The sequence below is a fragment of the Dendrobates tinctorius genome, unplaced genomic scaffold (assembly GCF_039654945.1).
Source record: "Dendrobates tinctorius isolate UK_male_01 unplaced genomic scaffold, ASM3965494v1 ptg000129l, whole genome shotgun sequence".
NCBI classification, from domain to species: domain Eukaryota; kingdom Metazoa; phylum Chordata; class Amphibia; order Anura; family Dendrobatidae; genus Dendrobates; species Dendrobates tinctorius.
Window position 1 is genome coordinate 20,348,287 of NW_027361797.1, and position 12,820 is coordinate 20,361,106.

Here is a 12,820-nt window from a genome sequence, read left to right on the forward strand (position 1 = left end):
ATATTACCAAGCAAACTAGTTTCTAAACTGGGTTTCAAGCATCATAACATTTACTGTGCTAATACTGTTCCCATTATAGATGGGTCACTGTGGGCGCCAAACCTCAGCTTTATTTAGAATGTACCTGACAAAATTAAAAATACCTAGAAGCACCAAAATATTTATGTTTGGCAACAAGCAGTTAAAGATAACTGAATGACTATTCAACTCCAGGCCAGCCATTTGTATAAAGAGCAACAGTCACTATATAATATGCAGTATATCAATACACACTATGTGTGTATGTACGGTATGTATGTGTGTATGTGTGTATATATATATATATATATTATACATATACACACACATAGTAGCATGTAAACGTTTGTGCCCCCAGTTTAAAATTACTATTATTGTGAACAGTTAAGCAAGCTGAAGATGAAATGATCTGTAAAAGGGATCAAATTAAACATGACACATTTCCTTTATATTTTAGCCAAAAAGCAAAAAAACATTTTTATCTTTTATATTTTAAAAATTACAAAAAGGAAAATGGGCTGATGCAAAAATTTGGGCACCCTTTGACATTTGTATGTGTAGACCTTAATTAGCCTGTTAATGTTATGGCTTGTTCACTATCAATGCCAGTTGATGCAAATTTACCAGCTTTATACAAACCCAGCCTCCTCTAACCTTGTGCCATTAAACAGCAGCCATGGGTTCTTCTAAGCAGCTGCCTAGCACTCTGAAAATGGTGGAGGCCAAAAAAGCTGCAGAAAACTATAAGAAGATAGCAAAGTGCCTTTTCGTCAGTCCAAATTGTAATTAAGTAATGGTAGTTAACAGGAACAGTGGAGGTCAAGATAAGGTCTTGCTCATAGGATTGCTAGAGAGGCAGATCAGAACCTCTGCTTGACTGAAAAAGCCCTTCAGAATGATTTAGCAGACTCTACAGTTGTGGTACATTGTTTTACTATTCAGAGAAACCTGCACAAATATGGCCTTCATGGAAGAGTCCTCAGAAGATAACCTCTCCTGCGTCCTCACTATAAAATTCAGCATCAGAAGTATGCAAAACTACATCTAAACAAGCTTGAGGTATTTTGGAAACAAGTCCTGTGTATCAGTGAGGTTAAAATAGAACTCTTTGGCCGCAATGATGAAAGGTATTTGTGGAGAATAAAGGGCACAAAATTTCAGGAAAAGAACATCTCACCAACTATTAAGTATGGAGGTGGATCAATCATGTTTTGGAGTTGTGTTGCAGCCAATGGCACGGGGGAACATTTTATGAGTAGAGGGAAGATTGGATTCAATGAAATTTCAACAAATTCTTGATGCAATCCTATCACCATCTGTAAAAAAAAAAAGCTGAAGTTGAAACGAGGATGGCTTCTACAAATGGCTAATGAATGATCCTAAACACATGCCAAAATCTACAATAGACTGCATCAAAAGGCGCAAGTTAAAGATTTTACAATGGCCCTCATGTTCTGAACAGGGGAATATCATTGTAACGATGGCTAGATTTCAAAATAGCAGTACATGCAAAACTGCCCAGGAATCTCACAGAACTGGAAGAATTTTCCAAGGAAGAATGGATGAAAATCCCTCAAACAAGAATTCAAAGACTCTTGTCTGGCTACAAAAAGCGTTTACAAGCTACTTGCAAAAGGGAGTGCTGCTAGATACTAACCATGCAGGGTGCCCAAACTTTTGTATTGGCCCATCATCCGTTTTGTAATTCCCCTTCAGTTTTACACCATTAGTATACAAGAGTATAAGAGTGGATACCGTGCCAACAGCGGTAACACATTCCAGCAGTTTCACTTTTTCAGGATTTCCACTTTTTCACCTGTACTATGTAATTCACCATGAGTCTTTTCTCACAAATACATGAATATACAAAAAAGAAGCTATTCTTGGAACTTCAGATGAATCACTTAATATGGAAGATTGTACGGACATTTTTGTGTCAGTAACGCCTGCTTTGCAAACATAGGAAGATATATTCATGTCAAATATACTTAACTGCTCCCTGCTTGAGAAACAATAGCTGACCTTGACTGTTCAGTTTACTGATGCTATAAGGTAAAGTAACACTGATCGTTATTTTAATTATCTATGTTAAGGAAAACAGCTGGGTGATCACACAAATCCCACTGCTGACACCAATTTGTCAAAGGAACTGCTGCCTCCAATTGTCAGGACAATAAAACAATTAACTGACGAATGATGGATGTGGCCGCGGCTGCTTCCACTGCTAGGCCGGTGATTGGGGAACTCACAGTGAGCGTATGGCATGTTCACCTCTGATTTCAACACATGGAATATATACATATATACATACACTCCTGTATGGTAATTTGCCTCCACAATAACAAAAAGGAACCACTAACTGCCATGACCAATTGTTTATACATGCTGATTGGGCACCATTAAAAGGTAGCCTAGGTCTTCAAGGGTGCGGTTTACAGAGCAAGAGGAACAGAGCTATTACATTTTAAATATTTAGACAGAAAAGGTAGGCAGATTTTCCACAAAAAAATTTACAAAGCTGCTACATAATGTGAACAAAACAATATGGTATATACAATCACATAGTATAAAAAGGAATAATGAAAGAGAATTATTAAACCTGATGTCATGGAAAAATGGCTTAGAACTTAGTGGAGTGAGGTACCCCTTAGGAAAACAGACAGAACCGTTTCTAGTTACCGTATATCTCTGCTGAGGATCATACCAGTGGAAACCAGGGTTTTGTGCATCGAAGAAACTAACTTAAGAGCTTAAAGGGATTGCCTGGCTTTAGGCTGCAGTCTCTGTATGTGACTGCAGACTTGTAAATCCTCACAGCGCACGCAGTATGTGCATACTGCGTGTTATGAGGATTCTCCAGTGCAGGACTTTAATGTGACCGCAAGTATGTGATTGCAGATTTGTAGCCTAAGGCTGGACAACCTCTTTAAGCCAGACTACAGGGATATGACTTTAAACTACTCAACACCAAGAAATGGGTCATCAAATAGATTGACATTAAACACAACTATAGTTAAAAAACAGTGTGTGAATATGGGTTGCATAAAACGATAAAAAAAATACAGATTTTTTTTTTAAATTGACTTCAAGACAGAGCAAGTATTGGGGAAAATGGTAATTTTTTAACTGAACCATTTCCTTTCTGTAAACTGCCTTATTATGCCCAAACACAACCTATGAAATGTACAGGAGCCATAATACAGCAATTACATAATAGAGCGCGGTATGGCCCCATATACTGATTTCATACAAAAGCAATTAGAAATCAAATTGATCTATTATTCATCATCAGACACCTTTAGTGAATTAAATTATTCATACACATCAGATTTAAGTCTTCAAACCTAGACAATTGGGGGTCTGTAGATCTTCCAGACTATCCCCAATTAGAGGAACCAAAAACGAGGATCGATCCTTTGCTCTGTAAAAAGTTAATCCCCTTGGATTTATTCTTAACAGCTCTAGAAATAATTTCTGAGAATAAATATCCCAAAAGTGTTTAGATTTCGCAATTGTATCTGCAGAATTAAATCACAAGTCGGATTTCCAAAACTGTAGAGTATAAATTCAGCCTCTCTGTTTCAATAGTCTAGGAAAGACCTATCAATATTAATTGGTATGTAGCCCTCTGTGCTATTTCATGTACATAGCTACATATCATTTTACATATATCCACAACATTGTCCATAAAAGATTAAAAATAGTGATTTAGGAAGGCGGTGATTGGTGGACTGAAATCTGCCTTTGCCTAAAGCTCTTCTCTTCATGCATATTATTTGGCTATAAATGCCGATTTGGCTGACAGATACATTCCCTGTCCCTTTAATAAATATACACATAGGGTGCAGCCAGGCATCCATGTTTATTTCTTTTGGGAAAGGGAAATAAGCTGCTGCCACACACTTCGAGTATTGGCTTATTTCTTTTCTTGGAGGAAAAGATCCAACATGCTGATCTCTATTTTTGTTCTTTCATGCACATTAGTCTACTGAATTTGCACAAATTGGTTCGTGCAATCGATTTTTATATTTATGGCCTGCTTAAATGGTTTGTAAAAACTTTTAAAGTACCACTCCAGCGTTTTGCTTTTTTCATCAGTGGAGTGGCGCTTTAAATGTAAGCCCCGTGCCACTGCTCTTATACCAACCCTTCGGCATCTTCACCTTTTGTCGACGTCACTCCGGTCCCACGGCGCCATGTTGTGACCATAGCTTTTGACTGTCCGAAAATCAGAAGCTACGTCACAAGCTCTCAACACAAGTCTATGAGAACTAGAACACATTGAAGCGAGTCGGCAGGTCACTTTTCGCCGGAGATGGACAGGAGCGACCCTGGAGAGAATGAATGGGAAGACAGGTGAGTATTGGACTTACATTTAAAGCACCACTGCAGAAGTGCAATAAAAAAATTCTGGAGTGGTGCATTAAAGTTTTTATTTATCTATATGATAAGTGCTAACTTTTTGAGCACTGAGTGATCTCACTATTTGGGCTCCCATAGATCTAGAGAACAGGATCCTCAAAACGAGGCTAAATAGGCTCGCAATGTAAAAGAGACTTCCGGCTCATGCATAGAGCATAGAGTGTAGCGGCTAGTCTGAAGATCAGTGATGTCACTGAGAAGAGGAGCAGAAGGACACTGGATATTGGAGAAGGCAAAAAAGAAATTAACTGAAGATAGCAAGGTTTTAGTAACTCAAAAGACTCACACTAAATCTAATACCTAAAAAATATATTTTATTTATGATTCTTTAAAACCAACACAGCAAACATATACTAATTTTACGTCTTGACCAGGCAATGTTGTCAAACACAAATAAATGGTGATGAATAACCAAGAACTACCGTAAGTGTCCCTGATGTGCCCTACTGGCTGCTACTGTAGGAGTGGTCCAATCCCCTAAGATATTGGTGACATCGGTGGTATGTTGGCCAGTTATTCAATTTGTAGGAGCCAGGGTCTTCCAGGGAAGATCTAGAGTAAGCATATGGTGAGCAAGGGCACCACTTTGCGTACAAGTTAGGGTGCCAACAAGCAAGGAAGGGGTGAAGTAGGGCGCATCAGGGACATTTAGGGTAGCTCTTGGTGTTTCTTCACCTTTTATTTGTGTTTGACAACATTGCCCGGTTAAGGCACAAAATTAGTATATGTTTGCTGTTGGTTTTAAATAATCATACTGGAGAAGGCAGCCGTAGGTGAGTATAATAATACACTCACACATGCACATATACACTCATTTAATACAAAAAATAAAGATGGGAGGGATTCTTTAAGGAAAAAAAAGCATCAATACTGCATACTGCCCTAAGGAAATAAGCAACCTCCACAATGAGTAAAAGGGTGGGGACCTGTATTCATTACTCATATGTGGTTAGACTGGTAAAGTGAAAATATGTAATGGCCACTGACAGTAAGCATAGAAATTCCATTTTAAGGGGTTTTTCCTACATTTATAATGGTCATTGGAATGTCGTATTTTTATCATTATTTGGATTTAATCCCGTCCCTTTACAAAGATTGTTAAATTTGACTTTTTATATTCTTAGGAAATAATTACTTTTTGAAGTAGAGTTAATACAGCAAAAAATATCATGGGTCAATAACGGGGGCAACCAACAATGCCTGATCTAGGACCCATTTGGAATGGTGATGGCCTAGAGTTAGCAACATGAACATTTCTAACTGTATGGAACATTCTGGGGAATGGAAGTAACTTTATCCTGTATTCTTCAGGTATAGTGCATCTCTGGTTATGCCATGGCCATAGGTTATGATGCCATCTGGGGACATATTATGTTGTTCCCTTAATTTGAGGGTACCACTGAATATAAATTTATTGAATTGAATTTCCCCAAAAGGCTCATCATTATTCTTCACGCAGAGGATAACAAGATAACTATCAGCCATCGGGCTTGTCATTGCTTAAAGGGGTCGTCTTGGTCATAAGATAGGGTTGATATATCCACAGAATAGATCATCAATTGCAGATTGGTCGGTGAAAGACACCTGGAACCTGCACTGATTAGCTTCTTTTCTCCTGCGGTGACTGGATACAAATAGATTGAATGGAACTGCACTGCACAGCTTCATTCAATGTATAGCGGTGGCTGATGGGTACTGCAGAACTGCCACTATCCTTTTGTATAGAATATAGTATAGAATCTATTCTGCAGTACACAACAACGGCTGCTACACATTGAATAGAACTACACAGTACAGCTCAGTTAAAAAGGTTTATATCTGGCCACCGATGCACAATGGGGATGCCACGTGCTGCCCCCCACTGATTTGGTATCATCCTAAGGATGGGTCATCAATATCTTTAACATAACACTAGTGCAATTCAGTGGTCAATTATTGGCTAGAATAGTGCAGTGTTTATAGCCATCATGATGTATGACAGCACTTTAAGGCCTCATTTCCACTTATCTGACTTTTTTCCCCTGTAGCATTGACTTGCTGAAGGGAAATTGATGTAAGAACTGATTATATAGTTTTCAAGGAGCCGGGTAAGAAAATACCAGCTAATATTCATCTAAACTTCACCAAAAAAAAACCCTGTCTTTCATTATTTGTTCCATATTTATTTTTTGTTTTCGATGTTTTTTTATGACTTGTCCAACCCAACTAGGGGGCATGGCCTCACCAAAAAGACAAGGATCACCCGAAAAAGGGCATGAGTTAACATGCAACACAATGTGCCAAAAACGCACCAAAATTGTGGAACACTTCTCCTACAAAGTAAGCCAGCTAATAGGTGGAATAAACATAGACTAGACAGTCTTAAAATTAGACGAATTCAACAAACGGCGTGAACTTCATCGATCAATTTGACACATTTTTAGACTGTCTAGTCTCGGTTTGCACGGTCTTGGATTTAGACAGTTATGACTACTTCTGCAGCTCCTCGGTTTTACAGTATAAGGCCTCTTTCACACATCAGGTTTTCGCCGTCAGGCGCGATCCGGCGCTTTTGACAGAAACCGGATCCGGCGAAATGCAATGCCGGATCCGATTTCCCCCCCATTGACTTGCATTTGCGCCGGATCGCGCCGGATGGCCATGCGTTTCATCCGGTTTTCGCCGGATCCGGCAATGTGTCGCGATCCGGCGTCTGGAAAAAACGGCTACTGTAACGTTTTTTGTCTCCGGCGCGTCCGGCTTTTTCACACAATGAAAGCCTATGAGCGCCGCAATGTGCCTGATCCGGCGAAAGCCGGATCCGGTGGCCGGATCCGTTTTTTTTGGTCTGAGCATGCTCAGTAGCTCTGCCCACAAGACATATATAAAAGCAAGACAGTGGGACCCACAGCCATACCCAACATGCCACCCAAGAAAGCAACCAAGCGCAGCAGGAGAAGGCAGGAGACCACTGCAGCACCATCAGCACCACCACCACCCCAAATGGAGCAGCAAATGGAACATGCTGAGGAGGGGAGGCCAGCAGCAGATGAGAGATGGTAATTATCAAATCCCCATTCCTCCAAACTAGGGCTATTGAATATCAAGATATTCATTGGCCCTTTGTTTCTCTTTATTCAACAGCCGCCCAATAGATGCAGCAGCAGCAGCAGCAATGGCAGCAGCTGGAACACCACCCACAGGCATGGAGTGTGGCCACCAGGAAGACAGCACATCATCTTCTGGGAGCCCTCCCTCGCATCGTCAGCGTTTGACGGTAAGTTTTTATTTCCAAAATCCATCATCTCTGTAATATATGTCTATTCATTGCCTTTTATTTCAAAACAGGATTCACAAGATGAAGAGGAGCTCCCAGAAGAAGAAGGAAGGGGTGGACAGACACTTGGAGTGAGCTCACAATTGGTAAGTTTTTTGCATCAAACGCAGAAACACAACATCACACTACACACAACACATAGAAAACAATGTTCTGCAGACCACACACAGCAAACAAATGCCTACATCCAAAGACATAACATTTTTTGTTTTCTTCTCTAGTCTTCCCAATCTGGTGCTCGGCCAAGAGGTCCTCGCAGTGCCTCCCAGGGTCGTCGGCGACAGCAACGCGGCGGTCACCAGCGTGTAAGTATAAATATTTTTGCTTTGTTTTTTTGCACTTTTTATTTCATTTCTTTTGTGGAGGCTAATTATGTTATTTTTGTCTTTTTCTTTAACAGCCTTCACAGCGTGCTCCCGACTCTGACGGTGAGGATGGAGGACTCGATGTGGACCACCTCATCGATCTCGTCAGAGAAAGGGAGCCGCTCTGGAATATGGCTGACCGCCGCCACGCTGACCTTATCGTTACCCGACGACTCTGGGAGGAAATCTGTTCGCTCCTTGTGGGCCGCTGGGAGGACCTCGATGTTCGGGCCCAGATTAAAGAGCGTAAGTATATACAGTACCGGTTGCTTGATGTAAACCAGTGTTTCCCGAACTCCAGTCCTCGTGGTCCCCACGGATCATGTGTTCAGGATTTCTATTTACTATGGAAATCCTGAAAACATGACCCCTGGGGACCATGAGGACTGGAGTTTGTGAAACACTGATGTTGTATACTAACCACTCCTTTCTCGTTTCAGGGAACAGAATTGTGAATCGGTGGCGGTCTGTGAGGGATCGTTTCAAGAAGGAGTTCAATAAAGAGATGCGGGCCCCGAGTGGATCTGGAGGACGCAGGAGCAAGTACAAGTACGCACAAGCCCTGTCGTTCCTCCGGGAAACAATGGTCACTAGAAGGTAAATATTACACACCACATGTGAAAAAAAATGTTAGATGTAACTTTTTTTTTTCAGCCAGGGCCATACCATGTCAGTATTTTAATTGTTTTTTTTTCTCTTTATTCCACAGCACGGTGAGCAGCACTCGGGAGCCTGCACGATTGGACCCTTCTGAGGCGATCCCTGAGGAGACCGGCACCGAGGGACACTTCGACCGCCCCGGTACATCTGCACCTTCCCAGCCTTCCCACACATTCGACCCATCTGTCCCATCCACCAGCACAGGAGCATCGTGGCCGCCTACATTACATGAAGCTGCTGGTGAGGAGATCGCTTTCCCTTTACCCCACCCTTCTGCCCCTGCCACCTCTAGTACACCTGCGGGTACTGGGCGGCAGCGGCAGAGGGGTCAGGAAAAGAGTTATGCGCCAGAGTTCTTGCATCTGAATGCATCTTTCCAGAACTGTCTAAAAGTCTTGTCAGAGCAAATCTCCGCAGGCTTTCAGCAGATCAACTCCAGCATTCTGGAGGTGAAGACACTTCTGCAAACCATGCATTCAGAAGCAAGATCTTCACCAAACCACACCTTTTTCAGGTCTGTTGTGGAGCGCATGGCAACACTATCTCCTACCCAGCAGATGCATGTAATGCATTCGTGCCACGGTGCTCTACAGCAGGTTACCTCCCAACCTCCACCTCCCACCACTGTAGTTCCTCCACCTGCACCCCCTCCAGCCACTTTCCATCCTCCCCCTCCTATTACATCTGCACCCCCTCCAGCCACTTTCCATCCTCCCCCTCCTATTACATCTGCACCCCCTCCAGCCACTTTCCATCCTCCCCCTCCTATTACATACCAGCAACCTCACCAGTACCAGCAACCTCCCCAGTACCAGACATCTCCCCACTTCCAGCAACCTGCCCCGTACCAAACTCCTTCCCCGTACCAAACTCCTTCCCCGTACCAAACTCCTTCCCCATACAACTTTCCATCAACATCATCTGTTCCTACAGTCCCTGCCCAACCCTCCACTCCACCGCCCACCACCTCTTCTGCCTCCCACATGTCCACCCATTCTGTAGCTTTTTCCACACCATCACCTCTAACTGTTCCTTCCCCACCACGATCCCAGTCCTCTCTCCACACTCCCATTGTCGAAGTGTCCCGCAGCCCCTCCAGCAGTATTTCCACCCCACACTACACCGAGTTATAATGTTTTTTTGTAATAAAAATGCCCATTTGGTTGGTTTCAAACCTTTATTAAAAAAGTTTTTTTAACTTTAAAAACAGTTTACACAAAAAAAAAATATTTTAAATAAAAGTTAAATTATTGTTTACACTGGTTGTCTGTCATTTCTTTCTGCGGCGAAATATGTTTAAAAAAAAGGTTAAATACAGGGTATTTAAAAGGTAAAAAGGTATTCAAAACCAGGTATATAACTGTGGTTAAATTTTAGCTTTTTGCCACAGTTGTGTTCCTGGTTGTGTTTGAAGCAAAGTATTTCACCTGAAAAGTTGTGTTTATTGTTGGTGATTTCCTAACAATGTACACAACTTTTGTTAAAAGGTGAAATACTTTGCATAAAACACAACCAGGTACACACCTGTGGCCTAAACCTAAAAATAGTAAGACCATGACAAGATAGCCAACTTTGGTTGGCAAAGGTATATACTGTTGGTCCAGAAGGTACACAAGTTTGGTTAGGGCACAAATCTTTCACTCTGTCATCCTGCCAGTGTACTCTGCCTTGAGGTGACATAAAGTATAGTGCAAAATTGTCCCTCATTACTGAAACCGTCACAGAACTTCTAGTGGTAATATTTCCAATGACAACATCCATCTTCGCCAGTAACTTGCTCTTCTCTCCAACCTGCACTTTCTCCTCTACAACCTGTCAAAGATGGGCTGTAGGAACATGCTATATATAGTTTTCCAGTAGCCAATCCCGTTCGGAAGGCCACAAGGGTCAATTTTAAAAACCAGATCCGGCGTAATCCGTCGAAAAACGGATAGAAAAACGGATGAACCGGATGAGACGGATCCGGTTTTGTCTGTCAAGAACAAGACGGATCCGGCAGAAAACCGGATCCGGCACATCAGGTTTTACAAAACATTTGCCGGATCCGGCATTCCGGCACGACGCCGGATCGCGCCTGACGCCGAAAACCTGATGTGTGAAAGTAGCCTAAGCTGATGAAAAAGCCTGATGACGACTGATGCTGTTTTGACATCATTTGAGGTACAAGAAAACTGATACAGATGACATAATTATATGGAAACCCAACCTAAAATATATCCCAATTGCCAAATGAGCGAATATATAGAGTACATAAAAAATAAGAGTAAGTATACTTTTCTTTTCATTTTTTAATATCTTTGCCCAGCATGGAAAGTTATGAAACTTTGCAAATCACTTTATTAGGAAATTGTCTTAATTTTGTAATAAAAAAAAAATCACGTAAGTGACTTTCAAACCCCCAGTCTATTTTCCTGCTTTCAGCTGCATTAATATCAGAATGTGCTCATTTGGAGTACAGGTGATAGCAGTGATGGCTCAGCTCAACACCTGTGTCACATTAACTCTGGGTATGCTGAGCTGCGGAATATTTTCAGAATAATAAGCAGGATGCTCAGAGGAGGACATCAGTGCTAACCTATCACTGCTACCATCTGTGCTCCAAATCAGCATGTTCTATCAATGCAGCTGAAGGCAACCATAGACTGGAGAAAAGCAAGAGTTTGGAAGTCACTTATGCACAGGAATGAAGACAAATCTTTATATATAATACAGAATATGTGTGTGTATGTGTGTGTATCACCAACCAATCACTAAGCATCTCTCATTTTACCAGAGCTGCTTAAAGGAAGCTGAGCTGTGAGCTCTTTCACTTCCAAAATGAAAGGCTGTGACTCAGTTAGGCATTATTAAGCATGGCCAATATTATGTTCCGTGGCCAAACAATGCCATTAAATGCCCTCGATTTTCACACTGCATTGTATATCTGTATTGGATCCCAATGTAAATTAGAAGTAGTTCTCAAGGACTTCAGTATTGATGGCATCTCTTTAAAACCGGTAGATCTTAAGCTCCTGCGTCCAGCCATCATTATACTATTATTTTATTATTCGTTCATGCATACATATCTTCTGCGGACACAGACCTTCACTTTGCTTCTGAAGATTATGAGTTTTGTGTGATTCTAATTTTATGACATTCTTAATTTGAATTTGGGCTATTTCACACAATGAAATGGAAATGCCAGGCCTGGAATGTCAGAAACATTTATGAAAAGAGCCACTTGAACACATTCTTGTATTTCTGCCCTTGACATTTTAAGAAGCATTTTGCCTGCATAAAAGACATCTTTTAGTGGTCAGATTCATGTTCATTTTTGCTGTGTTACTTATGCCAGCACCTAGTGACCATCTCTGTACCCAAATCTGTTGTAAGTAGACCTGAGATGTGTAAGGCTCCCGAAGGGAACATGTTCTGGTCAAGAGACACACTGATCACAACCTCTCTTTTCCAGATGGGATTCATTTCTGCACCATGAACTGCAACCTGTCGGCAAGTAACCAGGACAAATAACTGTGTAACCACAAGTTAAGTGAATAATTGAAGCCTTGTGTATTGGCAGCATTTATTGCTCATCTTTATTAGTTGCTGCGTCATGGCCCTTTATAAACAGAACAGAAAGCTCATTGCACAACGCATTTCACTTCCATGGAACTGACAGCCTATGGTGCCCGGGACTCCGTCTGGACTGACGTATAACATCCAAAGGAAAGAAGGAAGGAAGGAGGCGTCCCAGCTCCTAAGAGCATGTAAATCTTTATTAATCCATTACAAATTATTTCACATTCAGCTTATCCTCAGCAGTGATAAAGATCCTAGTGATCGAAACGCGACGCTGTATTCCTGTATGCCCTATGTGCACTTTCACTGCTGAGGATAAGCCGAATGTGGAATAATTTTTAATGGATTAATTAAGATTTCCAAGTTTTAGGAGCTGGGACGCTTCCTTCCTTCCTTTCCTTTGGATGTTATACGTCAGTCCAGACGGAGTCCCGGGCACCTTAGGCTTTCAGTGAGCTTGCTTGGGCGTTAAGCTGGAATT

General features: G+C 41.6%; 1 protein-coding gene across 3 annotated transcripts in view; it reads right to left on the reverse strand.

Moving 5' to 3' along the window:
* The window catches only part of EMP2 (epithelial membrane protein 2), a 93,442-nt gene that overhangs the window by 49,120 nt on the left and 31,502 nt on the right, over window positions 1–12,820 (reverse strand). Inside the window, exon 2 of one of the 3 annotated variants that reach the window (XM_073542838.1) lies at window positions 1,196–1,334. The exons of the other annotated variants lie outside the window; for them this stretch is intronic. The gene's annotated coding sequence lies outside the window, so the exon portion shown is untranslated. The remainder of the gene's footprint in view (window positions 1–1,195; window positions 1,335–12,820) is intronic. 3 annotated transcript variants of the gene reach the window in all.